The sequence below is a fragment of the Triticum aestivum genome, chromosome 4D (genome assembly GCF_018294505.1).
Source record: "Triticum aestivum cultivar Chinese Spring chromosome 4D, IWGSC CS RefSeq v2.1, whole genome shotgun sequence".
Classification (NCBI taxonomy): domain Eukaryota; kingdom Viridiplantae; phylum Streptophyta; class Magnoliopsida; order Poales; family Poaceae; genus Triticum; species Triticum aestivum.
The window spans coordinates 518,198,705-518,213,737 of NC_057805.1; positions in this window are offsets into that span (position 1 = coordinate 518,198,705).

Sequence of the window (15,033 nt, forward strand, 5' to 3'; positions counted from 1 at the left end):
AGTTGATCACCAAAACATACATCAAGTGAATCACGTGAATATCCCATTGTCACCACAGATAAGCACATGCAAGACATACATCAAGTGTTCTCAAATCCTTAAAGACTCAATCCAATAAGATAACTTCAAAGGGAAAACTCAATCCATTACAAGAGAGAAGAGGGGAGAAACATCATAAGATCCAACTATAATAGCAAAGCTCGCGGTACATCAAGATCGTGCCAAATCAAGAACACGAGAGAGAGAGAGAGAGGGATCAAACACATAGCTACTGGTACATACCCTCAGCCCCGAGGGTGAACTACTCCTTCCTCGTCATGGAGAGCATCGGGATGATGAAGATGGCCACCGGTGATGGATTCCCCCTCCGGCAGGGTGCCGAAACAGGGTCCCGATTGGTTTTCGATGGCTACAGAGGCTTGCGGCGGCGGAACTCCCGATCTATTCTGCTCCCCGGTGTTTTTAGGGTATATGGACATATATAGGCGAAAGAAGTCGGTCAGGGGAGCCATGAGGAGCCCACGAGGGTGGGGGCGCGCCCAGGGGGGTAGGGTGCGCCTCCCTGCCTCGTGGCTTCCTCGAAGCTTCCCTGATGTCTACTCCAAGTCTCCTAGATTGCTTCCGTTTCAAAAATAACTCTCCCGAAGGTTTCATTCCGTTTGGACTCCGTTCGATATTCCTTTTCTTCGAAACACTGAAATAGGCAAGAAAACAACAATTTGGGTTGGGCCTCCGGTTAATACGTTAGTCCCAAAAAATAATATAAAAGTGTTTAGTAAAGGCCATAAACTTCCAAAACAGATAATATAATAGCATGAATACTTCATAAATTATAGATACGTTGGAGACGTATCAGCATCCCCATGCTTAATTCCTGCTCGTCCTCGAGTAGGTAAATGATAAAAAGAAATAATTTATGAAGTGTGAATGCTAGAAGGTGCACAAGTTTGATCAATGATAATTTCAATCACCTTTTCTAGCATCATCATATGTCATACCAGTATATCATCTCATAAAACTTCTGATGATCAAGTAACAAGCTATTCACATGTTAAAGCATAGACCATAAACTTTCTTGAAAACTAGCAAACTATGTTCTCAGTCATCAAACAATTGCAATTCATCTTATTTTCAGGAAGAGTCTATGTAAGAGCTTTGATTTAGCAAATCCCACATACTCAACTATCATATAGTCTTCCATGATTGCTACCACTCAAAGCATATTTTTAGAACAAATAGCATCCATCGAACACAGAGAAAGATAGGGGCTTAATGTTTTGCCTCCCAACTTATTTATCATATAGATAATTGTCAACAATAATAATTCATCATCAAATATATTTGAATGGCCATATATGCTTAAATCTTCCATCACATGATGCTTGCCAACTAAATAGTAGGTTGGAATGAGAAGGAATACTACTGACTCTTGCATAAAAGTAAAAAATAGGTCCTTCGCAGAGGGAAGCAGGGATTTGCAGAGGTGCCAGAGCTCGAAGCTTTAAAACGGAGATGAAAATAATTTTGAGAGGTATGCTTTCATTGTCAACATAACGACCAAGAGTTCCCAATATCTTCCATACTACATACATTATAGGTGTTTCCCAAACAGAAAGGTAAAGTTTTTACTCCCCCTCCACCAACAATCACACTCCACGGCTTGTCTGAAATAACGGGTGTCGTCCAACTATCAACAATCCTGGGGGAGTTTTGTTTAAATTATTTGCGATTTTGTTTTTGATCTTTTGATCATAGGACTGGGCATCCCAGTTACCAGCCATTTTCTCGTGAATGATGAGCGGAGTCCACTCATCGTGAGAATAACCCACCTAGCATGGAAGATACTGACAGCCCCTAGTTGCTACATGAGCGATTCGGGCATACAAAACAGATTATTATTTGAAGGTTTAGAGTTTGGCACATGCAAATTTACTTGGAACGGCAGGTAAATACCGCATATAGGTAGATATGGTGGACACTCATGGAATAAACTTGGTTCAAGGAATTTGGATGCACAAGCAGTATTCCCGCTTAGTACAGAAATTTTGGGTAGCAATGGATTCTAAATAGCAAGCACCACAAGTTGGAGGATCTATAACAATATAACTTCTATACAAATATACCCAAGCATAACTCATTATGTTGTCTTCCTTGTCCAACTTCAACTAATTTGCTCAGGTTTGAAAATAATTAATGGGGATCACAATCATAGAAGATGTCCAAGATAGTATATTTGTATGTGAAATCTCTCTTCCTTCAATATTCTTTCATGAATTGTTCAAGTGACCAATACAATGTTTGCTAACTTTCAATAAATTTACCAACTCTAATTCTTATATGTGAAGTCATTACTCCCCATGGGATAAGCATACGAAACATATATAATTTCAGATTTATGATATTCAAAACTTTCAACCATTTACTCATAGGATATAAGTGAAGCACACGAGTAAATGACAAACTACTCCAAAAAGATATAAGTGAAGATCAATGAGTACTTAAATAATTATGTAGCTATGTGAAGACTCTCTCTCATTTAAGAATTTCAGATCTAATGTATTTTATTCAAGCAGCAAGCAAAGCAAAACAAAATGACATTGCAAGGATAGCACACATCATGTGAAGAAGCAAAAACTTTGGTTCAACCGATACTAACCGATAATTGTTGAGGAAGAAAGGTGGGATGCCTACCGGGGCATCCCCAAGCTTAGATGCTTGAGACTTCTTGAAATATTATCTTGGGATGCCTTGGGCATCCCCAAGCTTGAGCTTTTGTGTCTCCTTAATTCCTTTTATATCTCGGTTTCCCTAAATCTCAAATACTTCATCCACACAAAACTCAACAAGAACTCGTGAGATAAGTTAGTATAAACCAATGCAAAAACCTTATCATTTTCTACTGTAACAAATCACTAAAATTATTATTCAACACTGCACACTAAATGCCTCTGCGTATTTAATACTCCTATCCTCAAATAGAATCATTAAAACAAGCAAACATATGCAAACATAACAGCAATCTGCCAAAATAGTACAGTCTGTAAAGAATGCAAGAGTATCAATACTTCCCTAACTCCAAACATTATGAAATTCTACCACACTGTAGAAAATTTATCATAGCTTAATATGCAAAAAGTTTCAACATTTTATCATATTCTGACTTTTCTAGGGAATTTTTGCAACAGCAGTAAACTTTCTATTTTGAAACAGCAACATGTATACTTGCGAAATAGGCATGGTAAAGGCTATCCTTGACATTTTTATTGAAAATAGAGATGCAAAACATTAATCTAAATAACATAAAGCAAATTCTAACAAAAGAAAATGACACACCAAGCAAAATACATATCATGTGGTGAATAAAAATATAGCTCCAAGTAAAGTTACCGATGAACGAAGACGAAAGAGGGGATGCCATCCGGGGCATCCCCAAGCTTAGGCTCTGGGTTGTCCTTTAATATTACCTTGGGGTGCCATGGGCATCCCCAAGCTTAGGCTCTTGCCACTCCTTATTCCATAGTCCATCGAATCTTTACCCAAAACTTGAAAACTTCACAACACAAAACTCAACAGAAAATCTTATGAGCTCCGTTAGTATAAGAAATTAAATCACCACTTTTTGTACTGTTGTGAACTCATTATAAATTCATAATGGTGTAATATCTACTGTATTCCAACTTCTCTATGGTTCATACCCTCCGATACTACTCATAGATTCATCAAAATAAGCAAACAACACATGAAAACAGAATCTGTCAAAAACAGAACAGTCTGTAGCAATCTGTAACTTTCGAATACTTCTGGAACTCCAAAAAATCTACCAAATTAGGAAGTCCTAAGTAATTTTTTATTTATTCTTATACAAAAAGAATCAACTGAAAAGAACGTTCCTGTGATTTATGAAAACTAATCTTGTGCGCGCAAAAGTTTCTGTTTTTCAGCAAGATCAAATTAACTATCACCGTAGGTTATCCTAAAGGTCTTACTTGGCACTTTATTGAAACAAAAAGCTATAAAACATGATTACTACAGTAGCATAATCATGTGAACACACAAAAACAGTAAAGGTAAATATTGGGTTGTCTCCCAACAAGCGCTTTTCTTTATTGCCTTTTTAGCTAGGCATGATGATGACAATGATGCTCACATAAAAGATAAGAATTGAAACATAACAGGAGCATCATGAAGCATATGACTAGCACATTTAAGACTAACCCACTTCCTATGCATAGGGTTTTTGTGAGCAAACAATTTATGGAAACAAGAATCAACTAGCATAGGAAGGTAAAACAAGCATAGCTTCAAGATTTTCAACACATAGAGAGGAAACTTGATATTATTGCAATTCCTACAAGCATATGTTCCTCCATAATAATAATTTTCAGTAGCATCATGAATGAATTCAACAATATAACCAGCACATAAAGCATTTTTTTCATGATCTACTTGCATAGAAATTTTACTACTCTCCACATAAGCAAATTTATTCTCATCAATAGTAGTGGGAGCAAACTCAACAAAATAACTATCATGTGAAGCATAATTCAATTGAAAATTAAAATCATGATGACAAGTTTCATGGTTATCTTTATTCTTTATAGCATACGTGTCATCACAATAATCATCATAAATAGGAGGCATTCTTTCATCATAATAAATTTGCTCATCAAAACTTGGGGGCCTAAACATATCATCTTCATCAAACATAGCATCCCCAAGCTTGTGGCTTTGCATATCATTAGCATCATGGGTATTCAAAGAATTCATACTAACAACATTGCAATCATGCTCATCATTCAAAGATTTAGTGCCAAACATTTTAATGCATTCTTCCTCTAGCAATTGAGCACAATTATCGGAATCCTTATTCTCATGAAAGATATTAAAAAGATGAAGCATATGAGGCGCCCTCAATTCCAATTTTTTTTGTAGTTTTCTTTTAGATACTAAACTAGTGATAAAACAAGAAACTAAAAGATTTGATTGCAAGATCTAAACATATACCTTCAAGCACTCACCTCCCCGGCAACGGTGCCAGAAAAGAGCTTGATGTCTACTACGCAACCTTCTCCTTGTGTAGACGTTGTTGGGCCTCCAAGTGCAGAGGTTTGTAGGACAGTAGCAAATTTCCCTCAACTGGGTGACCTAAGGTTTATCAATCCGTGGGAGGTGTAGGATGAAGATGGTCTCTCTCAAACAACCCTGCAACTAAATAACAAAGAGACTCCTGTGTCCCCAACACACCCAATACAATGGTAAATTGTATAGGTGCACTAGTTCGGCGAAGAGATGGTGATACAAGTGCAATATGGATGGTAGATATAGGTTTTTGTAATCTGAAAATATAAACAGCAAGGTAGCAAGTGGTAAAAGTGAGCGTAAACGGTATTGAAATGCTAGGAAACAAGGCCTAGGGTTCATACTTTCACTAGTGCAAGTTCTCTCAACAATAATAACATAACTGGATCATATAGCTATCCCTCAACATGCAACAAAGAGTCACTCCAAAGTCACTGATAGCGGAGAACAAACGAAGAGATTATTGTAGGGTACGAAACCACCTCAAAGTTATTTTTCTGATCGGTCTATTCAAGAGTCTGTAGTAAAATAACACAAAGCTATTCTTTCCGTTCGATCTATCATAGAGTTCGTACTAGAATACCACCTTAAGACACAAATCAACCAAAACTCTAATGTTACCTAGATACTCCAATGTCACCTCATGTATCTGTGGGTATGATTATATGATATGCATCACACAATCTCAGATTCATCTATTCAACCAACACAAAGACCTTCAAAGAGTGCCCCAAAGTTTCTACCGGAGAGTCAAGACGAAAACGTGTGCCAACCCCTATGCATAAGTTCACAAGGTCACTGAACCCGCAAGTTGATCACCAAAACATACATCAAGTGAATCACGTGAATATCCCATTGTCACCACAGATAAGCACATACAAGACATACATCAAGTGTTCTCAAATCCTTAAAGACTCAATCCAATAAGATAACTTCAATGGGAAAAATCAATCCATTACAAGAGAGTAGAGGGGGAGAAACATCATAAGATCCAACAATAATAGCAAAGCTCGCGGTACATCAAGATCGTGCCAAATCAAGAACATGAGAGAGAGAGAGAGAGAGATCAAACACATAGCTACTGGTACATACCCTCAGCCCCGAGGGTGAACTACTCCCTCCTCATCATGGAGAGCGTTGGGATGATGAAGATGGCCACCGGTGATGGACCCCCCTCCGGCAGGGTGCCGGAACAGGGTCCCGATTGTATTTCGGTGGCTATAGAGGCTTGCGGCGGCGGAACTCCCGATCTATTCTGCTCCCCGATGTTTTTAGGGTATATGGACATATATAGGCAAAAGAAGCCGGTCAGGGGAGCCACGAGGGGCCCAAGAGGGTGGGGGGCGCGCCCAGGGGGTAGGGCGCGCCTCCCTGCCTCGTGGCTTCCTCAAAGCTTCCCTGACGTCTACTCCAAGTCTCCTGGATTGCTTCCGTTCCAAAAATAACTCTCTTGAAGGTTTCATTCCGTTTGATATTCCTTTTCTTCGAAACACTGAAATAGGCAAGAAAACAACAATTTGGGTTGGGCCTCCGGTTAATAGGTTAGTCCCAAAAAATAATATAAAAGTGTTTAGTAAAGCCCATAAACATCCAAAACAGATAATATAATAGCATGAATACTTCATAAATTATAGATATGTTGGAGACATATCAACCTTTCATGAGTTTAGTAGAGAGAACCCTACTCTCATAGATTGCGACGTTTAACAATCAGACTCATATAGGTGCATTCTTCAAAAGATGTTCTGCAGGACGACATCTCTGCTTCAATGAGCCACTTAGAACACATTAAGATATACATCAACCTGCCATGAAGATTAGGAGAGTATTGCATCTTCATGGAGTGGTATTAATAGTAAGGATACTCTCCTCTCAGTTGACCAACAGCTTGTCTTCCACATCTAATTCACGGGATCTCCGATCACATAGACTAGGTTACCACTGTGAACTCATATTGTAGGTCTCATGCCCATCTCCCTCGATGCATTATCTATCACATTACGTGATAGACCCTTAGTAAAAGGATCTGCCAGATTTTTAGACGTTTGGATATAATCCAATGCAATAACTCCAGAGTTTCTCATTTTTCTAACAGACTTTAACATTCTCTGAACGTGTCTTGATGACTTCATGTTATGCTTTGAGCTGCTCACTTTCGTGATCACAGTTTGATTGTCGCAGTTCATAAGGATACCCGGTACAGGTTTCTCAACAACCGGCAAGTCATTCAAGAGCCGGCGAATCCAATCTGCTTCGACCGTAGCTGTATCTAGTGCTGTGAGTTCTGCTTCCATTGTTGACCTCGTTAAGATGGTCGGCTTGCAAGACTTCCAAGAAACAGCGCCACCTCCATGAGTGAATACATAACCGCTCGTGGCCTTTATCTCATCAGCATCTGAGATCCAGTTTGAGTCACTATACCCTTCAAGGACCTTTGGGTGCCTGGTGTAGTGAATTCCATAATTCGCAGTGCCTTTCAAATAACGCAAAACTCTCTCTAGAGCTTTCCAATGCACATCTCCTGGTTTTGAGACAAACCGACTCAGTTTGCTAACAGCAAAAGAGATGTCAGGTCTTGTAGCACTGGCTAAGTACATAAGCGAGCCAATAATCTGAGAATATTTCAATTGATCTCTAGCAATTCTTCGATTCTTTCGAAGTAACACACTCGCATCATATGGTGTTGGAGAGGGCTTGCAGTCACGATAGCCAAAGCGACTCAAGATCTTTTCCACATAGCGAGATTGAAGCAATGTAATCCCACCATCATCGTCTCTCAACAACTTGATGTTCAGAACGACATCAGCCACTCCTAAATCCTTCATCTCAAAACAACGAGATAGGAAATCCTTGACCTCCTTAATAACATTCAGATTTGTTCCGAAAATTAGTATGTCATCAACATACAAGCAAAGGATAACTCCCTCGCCCCCACCATGGCAATAGTACACACATTTATCAGCTTTGTTTACAACAAAGCCTGCAGATGTTAAAGTTCTTTCAAACTTCTCATGCCACTGTTTGGGTGCTTGCTTGAGTCCATACAAAGACTTCAGCAACTTGCACACTTTTCCTTCTTGACCATCTAGTACAAGCCCATCTGGTTGTTCCATATAAATTTCCTCATCTAACTCTCCATTTAGGAAAGCAATCTTAACATCCATTTGATGAACGAGAATACCATGTGAGGCAGCTAGTGAAAGTAGAACTCGAATAGTGTTCAGTCGAGCCACAAGTGAGTAAGTATCAAAGAAGTCTTCACCTTCCTTTCGGGTATAACCCTTAGCCACGATCCGAGCCTTGTAATTTTCAATAGTACCGTCAGGCCTAAGCTTCTTCTTGAATACCCATTTGCATCCTATAGGTTTGCACCCATAAGGACGATCAGTTATCTCCCAAGTTTCATTCGCCAAGATGGAATCCATCTCGCTACGAATTGCTTCCTTCCAGTAGTCAGCATCTTCAGATGCATAGGCCTCTGAAATAGAACTGGGAGTGTCATCTATGAGATACACAAGAAAATCATCACCAAAAGACTTTGCAGTCCTCTGTCTCTTTCTCCTAGTAGGAACTTCATTGTTCTTCTCCACAGGATTTTCAAAGTGTTCCATCGAAATGACAGGTTCAATAATTGTAATTGGTTCCTGATTCGATGAACTAGGCATCTCCTGATTAGATGAGGTAGCCATATCCTTCATGGGAAAGATATCTTCAAAGAAAGTCGCATCATTCGACTCCATGATCGTACCGACATGCATGCCATGTACTTTAGATTTTACAACCAAGAATCTATAACCAATGCTATGAAAAGCATATCCCAGGAAAACACAATCCACGGTCTTTGGTCCAAGCTTGCGCTTCTTCGGAATTGGCACATTGACTTTCACCAAACAACCCCAGGTTCGTAGATAAGAGAGTTTTAATCTCTTCTTCTCCCATTCCTCGAATGGAGTTATCTCTTTATTCTTTGTGGGAACTCGGTTTAGGACATGACATGCAGTCAATATCGCCTCCCCCCACCATGCCTTGGAGAGACCCAATGTGTCTAACATGGCATTAACCAAATCTGTTAGAGTACCGTTCTTTCTTTCGGCCACCCCATTTGACTGAGGTGAATAGGGAGGCATCCTCTCATGGATTATACCATGTTCCGCACAAAAAGCATCAAATTTATTGGAAAAATACTCTCCACCACGGTCAGATCTAAGCCTCTTGATTTTCCGATCAAGTTGGTTTTCCACTTCAGCTTTATAGATCTTGAAAAAGTTCAAAGCCTAATCCTTAGATTTTAGAAGATACACACGGCAGTATCTTTTTTGAGTCGTCAATTAACGTCATGAAATATTTCTTTCCACCTTTTGTCAAAACACCATTCATTTCACATAGATCTGAATGTATGAGTTCTAGTGGTGCAAGATTTCTCGTTTCCGCAGTCACATGAGACTTACGGGGTTGCTTAGCTTGCACACAAACTTGACACTTAGATCCCTCGACAGTGGGGAAACTAGGGATTAAGTTCAACTTCGCTAGTCGTGACATGCAACCAAAGTTAACATGACAAAGATGTGAACGCCACACATTTGATTCACTATTGTTGCAAACATGATTAACAACTTTATTGCAAATGTCTGACAAGGATAAACGAAACAGGCCTCCTGACTCATAGCCTTTACCAACAAAGGTTCCATACATGGATATTACAAATTTATTCGACTCAAAGACAAGCTTATAGCCATCTCTACACAGAAGAGATCCGCTAACAAGATTTTTATTGACGGAGGGGACGTAATGCATGTTCTTCAGCCGCACGATCTTCCCCGAAGTAACTTCAGATCGACCGTGCCAACACCACGAACAGAAGGACTTGAACCGTTGCCCATCAGCACGGTTGAAGTCCCTGCGGTCTGATAAGACTAAAACATGGAAATATCACCGCATACATGCACATTAGCACCCGTGTCAATCAACCAATCAGGAGAATGACATACTGAAAGAATAGTGGGAAATATACCATACCCAGCATCCTTCATGTCAATGTCTCCAATGACAACATTAGCGGTCTTGCCGCCTTTCCCAGGATGACGCTTGTCATAGCGATTAGGACAACTAGGAGCCCAATGATCAGGATCCCCACACACATGACAAACACCTTTCTTCTTGTCATTCTTCTTCTTGAAGTTCGTGTGTTGCACAGCCTTGTTCTTCCCATCAAACTTTGCTTTACCATCAAACTTGCCCTTGTTCTTGAACTTGTGGGGCTGGAAGTTCTTCTTCTGTACCAGATTGGCACTAGATCCTCCCTCAATACCTCGAGCACGTGTGTCCTTTGCTCTCGCCTTTTCTTCCACATCAAGAGTGCCAATGAGATCCGGGACAGAAAACTCCTGTCTCTTATGCTTCAATAAGGTAGCAAAGTTCCTCCACAAAGGAGGAAGCTTAGTGATGATACCTCCGGCAACAAACTTGTCTGGTAGCATACAAACTGAAGTGCTCAAGTTCTCTAGCAAATGATTGTATCTCATGAGCTTGCTCAACCACGGAGGGCTCTTCAGTCATCATGTAATCATAGAATTGCTCCATGACGTACAGCTCAGTGCCAGCAGCATCCGAGACCCCAAACTTGGCCTCGAGTGCATCCCACATATCTTTTCCATTATCAATTGAAGCATAAGCATCAACTATGTTCTCACCAAGAACACTCAAGAGAGCATCCTTAAACAAATTATCTATTTTCTGAAAAGCTTGTGCCTGTTGAGCATCAAGCTCTCCTTCAGGTTTGCCAAGAGTGGCGTCATAGCAACTCATGGTTTGAAACCATAAGACTACTCTCACGCGCCACCTCTTATAGTGGATACCCTCAAACATAGGAGGTCTCATGGAAGCAGCAAAACCACTTGGTGTAAATTGCCTATAATAAGGTTTTTGGATTGTTGGAAATATGAGTAATTTACCAAATGATTTTACTAACAGAAATACTAGATAAAGCATGACTAATATAGTAGAGATAAAACAAGTCATGCGTTCTGACAGAGAGAAGGTAAATAGCATCTGCATATATGAACTGTAGCCTAGCATATCTATAGCAGACAGTAGAGCTAGTCGCATATATGAAGTAGAACCTAACATGTCTAGGGCAAGTACTAGTACGAGAAACTATGGCAGGACATCCAACAGAAAGAACACATACGGAACAGCAGCAACACTAGACTTGGGGTCGGTATCCTCGCCAGCCATGTTGTCGAGGAGGTTGTCGACGTCGGGGAAGAAGTCGTCGTCGGGGAAGTAGTCGTCGGAGTCCGGGGCATCCGTGACGAAGGAGTCAAGTCAGTAGTCGCGCACGGCGCTCCCCAAAAACCTTATCACCCTTCTCCCATACAGGACTCAAAGAGGTGCGGTTTCGGAGGCCTACTGTCCCGACCTGCGGTGCACGCCACAAGCCGGGATGGGAAAGAACGTAGCAGCAGCGCAGTGCTCAGGAACTTGTGGCGAGAGGAAGAAGAGGTTCTGGTGCGTCTCTCTGAGAGGAACGACCTCCGTTTTATAGGCGCAAGAGAAGGAGGCGAGAGGCTGCAGGCAGCGGGCGAAGAGGTGCGCCATTCGTATTCAATCTCCACTACAGCAAAAATGTTTCATCTTCCGCGTGACCTTTCGTATACCCGTCGTGCGTGGCAAAAATTTAGACATCGGCTCGGCTCATTCCTGCGCCACGCCACGCCGAGCCGTGGCGGGCGGCGGAGGGCCACGGCGGCGGAGGAGGAGCGCGCGTGGATGTCCCTCTTGTTCTCATCCTCATACATGTGGAGAAAGAGCCTCCCTTATAAAGAGGTCCAACTCCCTCTAAACTAGCAATGTGGGACTAAACTTTAGTTCCACCTCTTGCCTTGCACGAATGGGCTGCGTGGGCCTCTAGTATTTATTAGGAATTTCTGAAACTGCTATTGGGCTAGGCCCAAAATAGACAAAATTCCAGCAACCCTTGCCTAACCTACTATACTGTTTGAACAAGCACATGCCTCCTATCTCTCTCATGCGCGTGCCCAAACAGAACCTGACATAATGTTGGACATATATATACTCCATCCATGCCATAATATAAGAGCGTACATGTAAAAAACGCTTTTATATTATGGGATGGAGGTAGTATATTAGTATTTTTGGATGTACTAGTATTGTCTCTATATTACTGTTTGAATAGAAATGTTGGCTACGCTCTCTGCCTCTCTATATTTGTCATATAGGCCTGTGCACAGGTTATCTTCTCAAGCTAGAGAGAGTAGCCAACATATCGCCTTGCATAATGTTGGATATATTACTAGTATTTTTTGGCTACTTTCTGTCTCTCTACATTTGTCAGCAGAAATGCAGTTAATTGTCCCTTTCCACGCAGGCATAGAGAAACAGAGAGAGTAGCCAAAAAAAAAACTGCTTTGCATGCGGTGCTAGCAGAGCGTTTCTCGGTGTTTAGTACTCCCTCCATCCGGATATACTTCCGGACGGAGGGAGTAGATTAAAGGATGCACTACAATGAACACATAATGGATGGTTGTTAGGTGGAGGATAAGAAATGGGCGGTGGATCCTACAGTGCTACTAACTTTGTTTTGATTGGATTTTTTTAATAAAATGGCTGCATGCATCATTCTGATGCAGAGGCCGGGGGTTATCCTTCTTTTCCAAAAAAAGTACTTCCTGGGCACGCGATGATTGCGCTTCTATTAATATGCTACCACCGGAGTTAATTAGAGCATTTTTTGTGAACAACTTGATTTTCAACTCGTATGATCCTTGAGATTTCGAGAAAAAAAATAATAGAAGATCTTTCCAAAAGAAGAATAAGAAGATATTAGGAGATTACAAAATGATCTTTTCAGATCCAAGATCATAGCTCCACTATAGCTTTTGGAAAGCTCTCACGCTATATTTATGTACTCCCTTCGTTCCTTTATATAAGGTGTATTTGTATTTTGATAAAATTCAACAATGTAACGTGCATTTGTTCTAATTCCTCGTAATTCCGATCTTGGGCCTCCAGAAAAAGGAAATTATCTCTTCCCAGATTGGTTGTATCTCTCCTTGTAGAGAAAGAAAAGGAAACTATCTCTTTTCCGATTGTGTGTATCTCTTTCTTTCCTAGCCTAAATTATTTACTTGCTGCTAATCTACAAATTAGAGAAGGGTAATTTTGTCCTAACTAGTGCATAATTATGTGCCTTGGTCACCGTGCTGAAAATAATACACCTTAGATAAAGGAATAGAGCGAGTACTTTTTAACACATTATAAATTAAAAAAGCAACATCTTGTTGATTTTCACTGCTACCTCCGTCCAGATTTATTGGGCACCTTCATATTTTGGGCCAGACTTGGACCATCTATAGACTACTAAAATATTAATTATATACTATAAAAAATTATACTGTTGGGTTTGTATTTGAAAGAGCTTTCCGCCAATATGATTTTTGTGACATATAATTTATAGTTTGATAGTGAAAGTTTTAGGTCAAACTTTAGCCCAAAATAAGAGGGGGGCCTAGTAAAGCGGGACTGAGGGAGTATCAAGCTAAAGTTAGAGTCAGTTTTTCAATAAAGGACATTTCATTGAATCAGTATATCGAGGTGATACAATCACATCAAAAGAATGCATGGCCTCTGTATAGCATGATGCGCACAACATACAAGTCCAACGCAAGCAAAAATAAACATCATTTTACAGCAAACATAAATCAATTCGGCATATGGTGGTGTAGATCCTATCCGAAGGTTACCGCCATCCATGAAGGGAGAAAACCTCTTTCGTTGTATGCTCCAGTCGTGTAGACGCCACCATAAAAAAAGTCTCTTTCCTCCAGCCTCTGCAGGGTATACTAGGCATGGAGCCATCGCGTACATGCATGAATAACCTGCAAAGGAGATAAAACATATTTATTATTAAAAACCAACATCATTCCTGAAAAGCCACAAAGGCCAGCATATAAGGCAGCTGCCCCCACAAGAATGTTTGCATAAAACAGTTTATCAATACACAACAACCAATTGCCGAACATGTTGCGTGCACTACTGGAGGGATACAGATTTGAAGCTACTTGAACTATGGCCGATAAGGATGGCAATGGATCGGGTTTGTATCGGGTTGAACAATATCAAATCCATATCCATATCCATGAAGATAGTCTTTGCCCGCCCGTGAAATAATCCATGGGTGAAAAATTGTGTCCATGTCCAAACCCGATGGATATCCATACCCACTGGATATCCATTGGGTCCTCTCAAGATATAAAAATAAGACATAAGACAATGTTAACATAATATCTTCCATTCTTCACCTCGTGGCAAGCTAGACTTCACTAAAAACGTACACTAACAACCTAACATCATTTAGTACTTTTATAAAAGATGAGAATGACGAGTCATTTAACGAGGAGATAAAAATAAGGGAAGGGGCGCAAGAGTATGTCAGTGGGGATTGAATGTCAACTAATGAAAGTTACAGTGGGGATCGTGCAATTTCCTTTTGCATGCTTTACATAACAAAGTTTCAAATTGTAGTGGACATGTGACTATGGGGTAGGCATAGCAGATTTTTGCCCATTAATGCATACTATTGGGTCGGGTTCGGGTATATCCATGGGTACAAGATTATATCCATGCCCTACCCGCAAGCAATCGGGTCGGGTTTGGCCGCCGCCCATGGGCACAAAAGCATATCCAAACCCTATCCATTCGGATCGGATACCCATGGGTAAAATTGCCATCCTTAATGGTCGACATCGCCCGAGCAAACTTACACTCAAAAAACAAGTATTTAATAGACTCGTCTTGCTGGCAGAAGACACATGTCTTGCTACGTTGTCAGTTGCGTCGTTCGTGGCATATTATCTCTAGTTAAGATTACCCCTCTGTTCAGAAACCAGAGGAATATCTTCACTCTTAGAGGTATTTTGATCTTCCACAATCTTT